This window comes from Ascidiella aspersa, chromosome 3 (genome assembly GCF_963924565.1).
Source record: "Ascidiella aspersa chromosome 3, kaAscAspe10.2, whole genome shotgun sequence".
In the NCBI taxonomy this organism is placed as follows: Eukaryota; Metazoa; Chordata; class Ascidiacea; order Phlebobranchia; family Ascidiidae; genus Ascidiella; species Ascidiella aspersa.
The window spans coordinates 7,228,327-7,242,571 of NC_139449.1; positions in this window are offsets into that span (position 1 = coordinate 7,228,327).

Below are 14,245 nucleotides of genomic sequence, written 5' to 3' on the forward strand. Positions count from 1 at the left end.
TACGCGATACACATCGCGCTTAGTGTTGGTGTTCGCGCCACACGGCCATCTGGATAATAAAGACTAATGTTTAACTTGAGTGCGGCATCCGGTCAGTGACAGGCCGTCAAAGCAGTAAATAAGAAATGGCGCATCAATTGCAACTTTGCGTTTTGCACTAATCCTTTTGTAGATAGACACCTGAGATAATGGCGCCTTATCGGGTTTTGATTTATGGACAGAAACCGCGACGAAAAAGGATTTTAATGGCATTTGTAAAATGACACTTTGTCTTGGTGCTTTGTAGGTTCTTTCTTAATTTATTTTTTGAAACAACTCCCACGACCAATTATATAGTCACTTATTGTCAATAGTATATTTACAGTGATGTTTATGGTTGTATGGTTAATCTCCCATTTCACTTTGGTGTAAAGTTTGATAACATTTGTTGTGTTTATACTCCTGGGAGTTCAGTCAGTGCAAAAACTATTTTGATATTCGACTTTTGGTGATAGAAGGTAGCATAGGTTTTTAAATGTTTTAGATATCCTGAAAAGTTAATAAAATTACACGTGGATTTTTACATTAGATCGAAAAACTTGCCTTGATGAAATATATACATTGCGGCACAACGGTTTGGGGAGCCCTGAGGCACTTGGAAATGTATTTGTGGCCATTTTCTTGGTAAGCAAGATAAAAAATGTAAACTAAATTCTGTTTCGTTTATTAATATATTACATTGTGATAAATAAGTAATTTTTTTTATAAAATCGCGCATTACACTAGTCTACCATGTGAAGTCACATTGCAATGTTGTTGCTTTAAAGAACCAAACCATATCATGACAAGGTTGAAAAAATATGACAGCATTCAACATAAACGCAGCCTTTTGTAAATCTATTCGGCTTGTCAGAGCAGGCTGGCGCCCCAGGCGTATACCAGCAGATTTTTGTAATTTTTGCGACACCCTGCAGACCTGATATGCCATTTCTTTCACTTGAGCCGTAGCCGCATGACACAACAAACCCACAGCGCAAATACACATAATATTGATAGCAGTTAAAATAGCTCGAGGTTACGAGAATCAGCTATCTTTAAACCTAAATTCAACAATAAATTTGGAACAAAGAAACAATAAAACAAATAAATATATATATGCTGCATATTTATGTAATATGCACTTTGCAATACGCTAAACTGGTAGTTTAATTACAATACCCTTCCACGGATTTAACGCTTTATCATTTCGCTATGTTGTATTTTTTGCGGTAAAAGCGTTATTATCCTTAAAAATGACATTACTTGTGACTATTGTAAATATAGCATTCTTTGTATTAGACTGGAAATAATACACGTTTATGGTTTTCCATCAGAAGAAATCCAAAAGCTGAAATGTATTCCATGACTTTGGCATACTTGTATACATGGTTTGTAAAACGCGGGAGAAATTGTAGCGGCCTACACTGTACATCTCAATGATGCCTGATCCTTGCGAAAGAAAGTGCAACTTAAATACAGTTAGGAAAGAAATGGCACACGAGACGTTCCATTGTAAAGCAGTTCGTTCAGTTCCACTTTTAAGTGTGTAACTTTTCGACGGACCCTTAGTGTTGCAGTTTGACAAGTGGCAGCATTTTGGTTAGGAGTTGCTGCAAAAAAACATTGGTTGCTAATTGGCTAATATTTCAATTCACTTCCATTGATTTAAGTCGTTTTGGTAAAATGGATTTACTTGACTTAACTTGTTTAGACAAATGACTGAACTTGACGTGAAACGAATTAAGTGCTTTTATTTAATATTCATTATAAAATGGAGCTATTTGAATCTTGCATGTAACATATTTAGGTTGATGTACACAGTATTTTTTTGTTATTTTTTAGTTAATGCTTTATAATCGGACGATTTTACCAATTTTATCGTTTTATTAAAAGTTAGTGGTTTTACTTGGAGATGACTTGCCCTAAAATGACTTGACTGGGATTTAACTTGGGCAACTGATGACTTGGACAGGGATTTGACTTGCTATTTTTTTATTAAGATCTTTCCATGACTCAAATTCTAAGAAATTATCTTTGTGTTGCCGTTCTCAGCAAAAAAGAAAGCTAAGTGCCTCCTAACTTTAAAACATATGTTTTGTCAATTTTTTACCAATGGAGCTTGCAATGGTTTTATGTATTATTCGTCGCGACGTTGAAGTTGATTTCCACCGAAATTACATCAGCATGTTTCTCACTGTTTTCTCACCTTTTCGAACTCCTTTGCCATAAATGTGCTGCTTGTTCACTTATAGGTAAGAAAGCACGTTACAGTAAAAACAAGGCTTCATACACCGGAGGCAACTTCGGTTCCTCGTTTCAAAAATACTTGGTGATGAGATTGGACAACAGGCTAGCTTCGCGTCTCAATTGTTTTCCATAATCTATAGTTCGTGTTTTTCAAACATTTTTGAGACACGGAATGCTTTACGCATTAAAAATAATTTTGCGAAACACCAAACAAAACTTATTTAGACGCATAGAAAAATTAATAAACAATACAATTAAAATCTATTCACATTCAGTTTCTATAAGTGCTATATCTAGACAAATTAATAGTCGTGGTCTCCTTTCATGGACTCCCAGCACCAGAATGCATGCTATATAAATTATTTTCGCGTTAAATTTACAAAAAGATTCCGGTTGAGTAAAATTAATTGATTGCATATGAGTGGATTAGCTAAGGCTGGATATTTCACAAGGAAGGGATGGAAAAGTACACAAAATGAAACTGTAACGCAAACACTTTTACTAAAATATAAACTTAAACACAATTACTAATACCTGCATAAAAACATAAACAGATTTCATAATTTAGATAAACACAAACTAACTGTTTCACTGATATATAAAGATTTCATAATATATAAAAGTATTCAATGGAAGAGCCATTTGCATAAAATACCCAAAGAGCCTCAAAATTATTTCAATACAAAAACGGTAAATAATGCGTGGTAATAACAGAATTGTAATGTAAAAAAACTGTAATAATCAACTCAAGAATAAGAAAGGAAAAAGCAAAGTAACACGCACAAAATTTATTAATGTCAGTCTTTTGTTAACTAACTCTTCGGATTCTATGTCTAGTGTTACGCCATAAACGAAATGCTGGCCTAAACAAAGAAAAGAAAGAGAGAGAAACGTTTATAAACGGTACTCTCGGTAACCTTTACAATTTTTTGAAATTTTGCGATTCAACTAGAAGAGCCGCAAAAAACATGCCGGAGAGCCGCAGTTTTCCCACCCTTGGTTTATGTATTTTGTCTTGTTTATTGCTATACTTAGTAGATAGCTTACAATTGCAGTCGTCAAACACCAAATTTTACTGCCGATCGATCTGGTGTTTCCGTCGGTTTGCACTTTATAGAAAGAGAACACTCGTGAAATATCTCTGTGTCATAATCTGGGACTAGGCAATGGTTTGGCTTGTGAGCATCAATTGTTAAGTAACTGACTTAACAACGGAAGCAACATAATAAGATAGAAAATATACAGATTTTTCCATCAGACAACTCTATGACTTAGATTTTTTGTGTCAGAAAGCGACGAATTAGGAGGGAGGCATTAAATACCATTTTCGATTGGGGGTAACATGTATAGTGAGCTTTAAAATAGCCCTGTCCACTTGCAAAGAAAGTCATTAATTTTATAAATCTTAATGGCGATAAGATGTTCCGATTTCTGAACCGATTTGACCATATTGAGGAGCATATTAAAATTTGGCACGGATTCGGCGTACCTACAACAGTAAATTATGTTTCAACTATAGTAGAATCAGGACTATACCCTTACCCATGTAAATAACCTTGTTTTCCTCTAGCGGCCTGAACACGAAGCCACTGAAATGCGTCACGTTTCAACTTTTTAACTTTGTCGTACTGTTGAGAGATGGTGCCCGCCATAAAAAAAACACTGATATATTTTCAACAAAAGATGATTGTGTAATACCAAATTATATTTTCGTTCGCTTTATTTAACTTTTCACTTCACCTCACTTGGTTTGTTTTGTTGCCTTTGCGCTTTTGCGTTTTTTCATTTATTACCACTAATGGGATGGTTTCCACCACTAGAGGCGTTGCGTGAGTCAGATGAACAGTTGCGAGCGCCTATCTTTTCCAATGGTTATTCGCTGTTTTCAGTTACGTGTTTTCGTGCTTTGTTTTTGTAGAATCTATTGTGAAGCTGATTATTCGTTTTAAGTAAACTTCAATTAATATATATAATCATTTTTATTCGCAATTTCTTCAAATACTGGTAGCGAGAAGTTGTTAAACATGTACTGTTACAACTTTAATTTTGTACTTAAAATAGGGTTTCGGTTTAAACCAGGAAGCATTTGCGTCAACTTTAAATTATAAATAAAATGTAATTAGAATATTAAGGTCAGCTAGTTACAAACAAAGTTGAAATAAGCATTTTTATGAAGGAATATTGTAGTTTTTGTGGTACTGCTGTTTTTTAACCATAACTTTGCATTTTGCAGGTTGTTTCATTCACACTTTTTAACAGACATTTTTAATTCAAAAATATATCTTCTATATGGTATTCTAAACGACATTGTATTGCTTGTGCACTTAAAATTTTCACCAGATATTTATTTTGTACTCAACATTGATTTAACACCTTTTAATACAAGATACCTCACATCTTAGGAAAATATTCGAGTGATCCACATCCTTTTAAAACGACTAACTATTTGTACTGTTACACTGTTTTGAAATAGGTGTAATTTTGTAAATGTTATCTTATTATAGTGACCCCATGTGGTTTTACAAAAGTTGAATAAATATAGCCTGGAGCCCTAGAGCAGACACTATCATGCAAGCTTGTGCATTTGGCTGAAAAAATCAGGCACTTGCTGAATTCCAAAGAATATTTTAGAGTCACAAAGAAACCGTATATTTGTGGAACAACGCCAGAACAATGAAAGAAGTTTGTCAGTTTCCAATGTTACAAACAAGTCACAACTACATTGAATCTTATCATTCTTCAAACAGTAGTCAAATCTCTAGAATAATATTGTACTAATTTTAATATGAAATTCAGTAGAATGTTTTTTACTTGTGGTTTTGCAAGCATCAATTTAATTTGCAGCGTTTAGATCAACTGTATAATTTTGTTTCATTTCGTATCATACAAAAAATAAATGCATATGATGAAGTTTAATAAAACAAGCAAAACTGTTGACTTTTTGTTAAGTGTGAACTGTAGTATATGACATCAAGAACATGATTAAAAGTGTTTTTTAATGCAGGCTTGTTTGAAACTTCCCTCGTAGAAATTATATTTCCAGATTAGTCTGTTTTGATTCCAAACCTATAAATAAGGTATAAATAATTTTTATAAGGTAATGATTATTATTTATTTCAACTAAATCAAACACTGTTAAAGAATCCCACAACTTAATAAAAACTGCATATAACAAACTAATTCAAGAGCACTAGAGGTAGAAAATAAACTTTTACCTGTTAGATCACTTGGAAAGCAGCATCTGCTTAAATTGCATTCCAGTATCAGTTTCTTTAGTTCCATAAATTGTTAACCCAGGGAGAGAATGCATAGCAGGTTTAATATTACCAAACAAATATTTTCTAGAAGTTTACACAAAATTCTCACTAACTTCAGAAAATTATAAACAACATTATTAGTAAAAATTGACCAATATATCTAACTTCATTATGGTAAACCCTTTCACTTTGTAAATGCATGTTAGTTTAATGCACTTTCTGGATCAATAACTAGAAGCTTACCCCAAAACATACCACAGCCACCTTGCCAACCAAATTTCTCGTGAAACATTTTCTGAGTGTGACAACAAGCTAAAATCGTGAACTAACTTAAATAACAATCTAGTCTTTGGTTCGGGGAATGGAAAGAGCGTAAATTACAACAATTTATTGCCAGGACAATTTGATGACTGGAAAAAGCAATTGCGATAAAAAAAAATGGTCTGATAGTGATACAGGGATAAACTTACTAGTTAAACCGGTCAAAATGTCGCAAACGGCCCTGATAACTGAATTATCGACCAAATAGTGCCAGTCTCAGACCTATCGCCATTGTAAAAAAATGCGACTTCATCTGAGTCGGTCCGCGCGACCCCTAGTGGTGGAAACCATCCCATTGTTTTCCGCCTTTGTTTTGTTGCTAAACGGCAATTCATTAGTTTCAGCATTGGCTGAAACTAGAGAAACCTGGCACTTCGTTTTGAGCGTGGTGTGGTGCACTGTTTTCGTTTTAATTCGCCAGCGAGTTATAGCGTACGCGCTACACATTGCGCTTCGTGTTGGTGTTCGCGCCACACGGTCATACTGGATAATAAAGACTAATGTTTAACTTGAGTGCGGCATCCGGTCAGTGACAGGCCGTCAAAGCAGTAAATAAGAAATGGCGCATCAATTGCAACTTTGCGTTTTGCACCAATCCTTTTGTAGATAGTCACCTGAGATATTGGCGCCTTATCGGGTTTTAATTTATGGACAGAAACCGCGGCGAAAAAGGATTTTAATGGCATTCGTAAAATGAAACTTTGCCTTGGTGCTTTGTAGGTTCTTTCTTAATTGATTTTTTTTTAACAACTCCCACGACTAATTATACAGTCACATATTGTCAATGGTATATTTACAGTGATGTTTTATTGGTTTTGGTCGTATGGTCAATCTCCCATTTCACTTTGGTGTAAAGTTTGATAACATTTGTTGTGTTTATACTCCTGGGAGTTCAGTCAGTGCAAAAACTATTTTGATATTCGACTTTTGGTGATAGAAGGTAGCATAGGTTTTTAAATGTTTTAGATATCCTGAAAAGTTGATAAAATTACACGTGGATTTTTACATTAGATCGAAAAACTTGCCTTGATGAAATATATACATTGCGGCACAACGGTTTGGGGAGCCCTGAGGCACTTGGACATGTATTTGTGGCCATTTTCTTGGTAAGCAAGATAAAAAATGTAAACTAAATTCTGTTTCGTTTATTAATATATTACATTGTTTATTAATATATTTATTAATATATTACAAATAAGTAATTTTTTTTATAAAATCGCGCATTACACTAGTCTACCATGTGAAGTCACATTGCAATGTTGTTGCTTTAAAGAACCAAACCATATCATGACAAGGTTGAAAAAATATGACAGCATTCAACATAAACGCAGCCTTTTGTAAATCTATTCGGCTTGTCAGAGCAGGCTGGCGCAAATAGCAATCAGAATGGCCCCAGGCGTATACCAGCAGATTTTTGTAATTTTTGCGACACCTTGCAGACCTGAGATGCAATTTCTTTCACTTGAACCGTAGCCGCATGACACAACAAACCCACAGCGCAAATACACATAATATTGATAGCAGTTAAAATGGCTCGAGGTTATGAGAATCAGCTATCTTTAAACCTAAATTCAACAATAAATTTGGAACAAAGAAACAATAAAACAAATATATATATATATGCTGCATATTTATGTAATATGCACTTTGCAATACGCTAAACTGGTAGTTTAATTACAATACCCTTCCACGGATTTAACGCTTTATCATTTCGCTATGTTGTATTTTTTGCGGTAAAAGCGTTATTATCCTTAAAAATGACATTACTTGTGACTATTGTAAATATAGCATTCTTTGTATTAGACTGGAAATAATACACGTTTATGGTTTTCCATCAGAAGAAATCCAAAAGCTGAAATGTATTCCATGACTTTGGCATACTTGTATACATGGTTTGTAAAACGCGGGAGAAATTGTAGCGGCCTACACTGTACATCTCAATGATGCCTGATCCTTGCGGATGAAAGTGCAACTTAAATACAGTTAGGAAAGAAATGGCACACAATACGTTCCATTGTAAAGCAGTTCGTTCAGTTCCACTTTTAAGTGTGTAACTTTTCGACGGACCCTTAGTGTTGCTGTTTGACAAATGGCAGCATTTTGGTTAGGAGTTGCTGCAAAAAAACATTGGTTGCTAATTGGCTAATATTTCAATTCACTTTAATTGATTAAAGTCGTTTAGGTAAAATGGATTGACTTGACTTAACTTGTTTAGACAAATGACTGAACTTGACGTGAAAGTAATTAAGCAATGACGTGAAACTAATTAAGTGCTTTTATTTAATATTCATTATAAAATGGAGCTATTTGCATCTTGCATGTAACATATTTAGGTTGATGTACACAGTATTTTTTTGTTATTTTTTAGTTAATGCTTAATAATCGGACGATTTTACCAATTTTATCGTTTTATTAAAAGTTAGTGGTTTTATTTGGAGATGACTTGCCCTAAAATGACTTGACTGGGATTTGACTTGGGCAACTGATGACTTGGACAGGGATTTGACTTGCTAATTTTTTAGTAAGATCTTTCCATGACCCAAATATTAAGAAATGATCATTGTGTTGCCGTTCTCAGTAAAAAAGTAAGCTAAGTGCCTCCTAACTTTAAAACATATATTTTGTCAATTTTTTACCAATGGAGCTTGCCACGGTTTTGTGTCTTATTCGTCGCGACGTTGAAGTTGATTTCCTCCGAAATTACATCAGCATATTCCTCGCTGTTTTCTCACCTTTTCGAACTCCTTTGCCATAAATGTGCTGTTTGTTCACTTATAGGTAAGAAAGCACGTTACAGTAAAAACGAGGCTTCATACACCGGAGGCAACTTCGGTTCCTCGTTTCAAAAATACTTGGTGATGAGATTGGACAACAGGCTAGCTTCGCGTCTCAATTGTTTTCCATACTCCATAGTTCTCAGTGTTTTTCAAACATTTTTGAGACACGGAATGCTTTACGCATTAAAAATAATTTTGCGAAACACCAAACAAAACTTATTTAGACGCATAGAAAAATTAATAAACAATACAATTAAAATATATTCACATTCAATTTCTATAAGTGCTATATCTAGACAAATTAATAGTCGTGGTCTCCTTTCATGGACTCCCAGCACCAGCATGCATGCTATATAAATTATTTTCGTGTTAAATTTACAAAAAGATTCCGGTTGAGTAAAATTAATTGATTGCATATGAGTGGATTAGCTAAGGCTGGATATTTCACAAGGAAGGGATGGAAAAGTACACAAAATGAAACTGTAACGCAATTGCGGACATTAAAAAGTTCAATTTACACCGTGACGTTCAAGCGGCTCGTATATACAATGACGTAGTTTCGCGTTGTCGGAGAAAAAAAGAAACGAAAGGCATATAACGTGTCACGCAGAAAGGTGATCGTTTATGCTGCTGCAGTCAGAGTCGAGACTATAGGAAGTCGAGGATAGTTTCAAAATTGTGAAAATAAATGAAGTAAGGCTAAATGGCGCTTAAACGCTGCCTTGTTTTAAAGTCATTAAAATATTTTCGGAAGATTTAAAAATATAGTGTTTTATGCTTTTTTAGAATTTTAAATGCTCAATACTTTATTTGCATTTCAGGTAGCGTTTACCGATTAAAATCAAAGTTGCACGATGAAGGTTTGGTTGAGCTCCGTCGGCTTATTTTCTCTGCTGGCCTGCGCAATTGCGGTGAAACGTTGCCACACAGGCGCTATTAACTTTGCCGCCGACACATACAGCAGCAGTTCTTGCACGACCGCTTGCCTGACCAACGAGATCGATGTCACCGGAATAGTTCAAGGCAACTATTAGATTTATTTCGGTTGCCTTGTGTGGTGTTTTGGTCGGTGCCCAGTATTGTCATGATTAGCAGAAAAAACAACTGCTAACATCTACTTTAGGCTACTTTAAGCGATTGTCAAAAAAATTTTTTTTTTACTGTGTTTCTCATGCGTTAAATCTGTTTAAAACAGAAACTATATCTGTTTGAAACATAATTTATATAGACTGAATATCAAACACTGGCCTAAATGAAGGATAATTATTCATACTAAAAATACATTTTTAAGTGTTTATTATAGGCAACATCGCGAATCTTTATTTTAGTTCTAATAAAATGAATTTCTACTATTTTTCTCAATAGATTTATTTTTGAAAATCAAAGACCAATATTTACGATTTTGAAAATTCTTTTTATCTGCTTGTAGGACGCGGGATTTCGTTTCCTCAGACAAACTTTGCCTGTGCTCCGTCACTCGATTACTGCAATAGCAATCTTTCTTGCAAAACTTTGGAAAACGGCATTTCAAAACTGGCCATACCATCAACTTCGAACCTTCAAGCAAAGTAAGTGAAATTTTATTGCTGACGGTTGGGCATCAAAGGTTTAGCTTAGGCTCTAGTATCTACAGGCATTTCAATATTACTATTTGATTTGTTCGAATAATCTTAATTTAAAACAAAGTTCGTGTTGTGTACGCTTTGAATTATCTTGCATTGCTCGCGTGGGATTGTCTCTTAAGCTTGGTATACATAATGAAATGCCAATCTACAATGTTGGGCGTTTTTCTACGAAATAATAGAAGTGTTATATCAAAAATTACATTAAAAATGAGATTTTATGCCTAAGAAGTCAATTATAGTCGAATAAGATTAACACTTGTTTTTTTACAGAAACTGCAAATCAAAATGTTGCTACTCTTCGAACTGCAACGCTCGGGATTACTCGAGAACATATACACTTAATGGTGGAACTAAACGAACTGCTTCACAGTGGATTGTCCTGTGTGCCTTTTCTATCTTAACTGTATTCCAGTTAAACTTTCTTTCGTAAGGCTCAGTGAGCTTTTCATTGTACAGTGTATATTGTTTTCAGCGCCTAAAAAACCATGTACAAGTATGCCGAACTAATAAAAGGTCTCTTAGCCTTTCCATTGCTTTGGCAAAATAATCAGTATGATTCACGTGTTTCATCATAAATAAATCAGGATGTCTAATACAAGTTTGCTCGCCATGAGTTATGTAAAGTAAGTAATTGTAAAGAGTCTGAAATTATTTCTTGCAGCTGCGTCACGTTCTGCACTATCAGTAAAATGAGAATGCAGGAGTGAAGCAACGAGAAAATTGAGTGATTGGTAAAAGCAGTAGTGAAAACAACGCAGAAACAAACGAGAAAACAATCTGCGTAACATTTACAAAACGATTCCATTTGTGTACAATTAATTAATCGCCAATGACCGCATTAGCTAAGGTTAGGTATTTCGCAAAGAAGGGATGGAAAAGTACAAAACATATAACTTTACCACGAAATTATGCAAAATAGCAGACGTGGAAAAGTTCAAAATACATAGCGATCTTTCAGCGCAGTCAGATTCGAAACTAGGCAATAAAAACATCAAAATTAAGAAAACTAACAAAGCCACCACTTTATAGGTCAATAAAATCGTATCGGTAAGGTTAAAAGTTTAGTGTTGCTCCCTTTTTTGGAATTTTCAATGTTCAATACTTTGTTTGCATTCCAACCTAAATATGAAAAGTTGCACGATGAAGATTTGGTTGAGCTCAGTCTGCTTGTTTTCTCTGCTTGCCTGCGCAATGGCTGTGGCCAACACCACGTGACCCGACTTGATCGAAATGCCGTGGAAAAAACGATATTTCCGTTGCCACACAGGCGCTATTGACTTCGCCTATAATACGACACATACAGCAGCAGTTCTTGCACGACCGCATGCCTGACCAACGAGATCGATGTCACCGGAACAATTGAAGGTAACTTTTAGAATTATTTTGTTCGTGTGTTTTTGTTTGGATCGACGCTCAGCATTGCTCTGTTTGCATAAACTGCCAGCATCGTTTAAGCTTCTGTTTAAGCGACAGTAAAAAAAGCGAGTTACCGTTTGACTGGGTTTCTCGTGCGTTATTATATCTGTTTAAACATAAACTCTAAAACAAAATTCCTACAAACTTAATATCAAACACAGGCCTAAATAAATGATAAATTATTCACCCTTTTTTTCATTTCGGCAAGTGTTTACCACAGGGATTTCCAAACTGTGTGCCGCGGCACATTAGTGTGCCTCGAGTGATTGTCAAGTGTGCCGCGAAACATTTGGTAATTTCGAAAAAATAGAGCATTTGTATTACCAATAAGCATACGGGCAAGCATTTTATACTGGATTACGCTCTACCTATTACAAATTATTCATATTGAGACATTTACATATAGTTTGTCAGGGCGAATGTAAAATGACTCTATTGTTGTTCTGTTAAAAGTGTGCCGCGAAATATTTAGGATATTTTTAGTGTGCCGAGAACTATTTAAGATACTTTCTGTGTGTCGCGAGCCAAAAAAGTTTGGGAACCACTGGTTTACTAGGTAACATTTTGTATATCTATTTACGTTTAAGTTCTAAAAAAATAGATTTTTACTATTCATTTCAATAGTTTTTTTTTTGAAAATTAGAAGTCTTATTGTACTTACACCGAAAAGCCATCGCAGACTCGCCGAATCTGTCGATCTATGATGCAAGCAGAGCAAGCCAGAAAAACAACTGGCCTGCAGTGAGGTTCGAACTCACGACCTCCGGTCAAGCCGTCGCTCTACCAACGGGACTTTTGCGATTTTGACATTTTAAACACTTCTTTATATTGTTATAGGAAAAAGGATTTCTTTCCACCAAACAAACTTCGCCTGTGTCCCGTCTATCGATTTCTGTAATAGCAATGACACGGGACTCTCATTTCAACCCTCGACAAACCATCAGCTTCAAACCGTTAAGAAGAGTAAGTGAAAGTTTATTGCAAAAGGTTAGCCCCTCCTAAAGGCTTTAGTTTGGGCTGTAGTATCCATTTCTTTATTATTGAATTGTTTACAAGCGCGTTGTTTACAAGCACGACTAACGCTACCCGGCCGTGTTCAAACACTAACAACGACATCATCACATTACATCATTGCCCCCAAAAGCATATCGACATGATACACTGGTTACGACGATATAGGAAGTCATAGCAAACTTCATCGAACGTGCGACGTAAAAGCGTGCGAAAACATCTGTCAGACCATATAAGTTCGATCGCGAATCACGATGAGGGGCAGCATCATGCCCCAAACTATATTTATGCTTATACTTAAACTAGCCCAATGCAACGTGCAGCCTTAAGCTATGTAGTCATATGGTTATTATTTTTATGTGCACAATGCGTCAAACTTTTTCTATGGCATATGTTTTCAACAGGCGGTAATTCAGTCCTAGTGGTTAATTAGCAAGTTTTAAGTAGGAAATTAAGTTAAAAGGGAATACAGCACCAGATTAATGTTCATTAAAGTGATTTCCCTATTACGTGACGTTATGACATAACTTGCGAAATTATTTGTGGAAAATATTACGCCTTACCCACCACCCAAAAAATCTTGGAGCCACCCATGCGAGGTTAAGCGTTCTTTTAAGAAACGGTTTTAGTTAGCTCGTTTGCTATTATTTTACTTTGGCCAAGCATTTTCTCTAATCACAGCCAATGTATTTCCCACCATATATTAGGAAACTGGACAGTGGACATTAACGAATGGCTGCGTTTAAACAGAGGCTAAGCTGCACTTACTTTATAATAAAGCATAAAAAATGAAGAATCCACAACACAATAAAACTTTATTCAATTTTAGTTTGTTTTTTTTAACAGCATTATTACAGTTAACATGTAGGCTGATGGGTTTCGGTTTATGCTATCATTCTCAAAGATAAAATGCGTCTATAGCATTGCCAAAAACAGAACCACGCGTTTTAAGACTTGCTTCGGCGATGCAGCAGCAGAAATCACTTTAAAATAAACGTGTCATAAAGTATTTTGGTGTTGTCTGTTACTTTACTCAACATAAGGTGCACTATAGGCAGACATACTTAATTACCAAAAAAGAACTTCACGATGTTATACCAGAAATATGTTAGGGGTCCTCGACCATTTAAAAAAAAAGGGGTGGGGGGGGGGGGGCACGGGTACAAAAAGGTTGAGAACCACTGGACTCTACATTTTTAACCACCTATATTGTCTGCTGTAAGGAACAATAACCCGGCTCTCATAAAGCTTAATTATTTTAGACGTCACGTTATGACGTAATGACGTAACATTTCTGCATATTTACATGCTTTTGGGTAAGGGACTTTTCACCCTGGCCAATCTGACAGTCTACTCGCCACAAACTTTCTCAAAACTTTGTTCAAATTATCAAAATATAACTTCATTATTGCGCAGGCTTACGATTAGTCAGCGTTTTCCTTGGTTCAGCATTCCCTTTATTTTTTGTTGCGTATTATTTTTTTTTTAATTAAGGGCATTGTTCCTTACTTTATATTCGTATCGTCTTATTTCCATTGATTTTCTTCAATTGTGAATTTTCTATAACATGCAT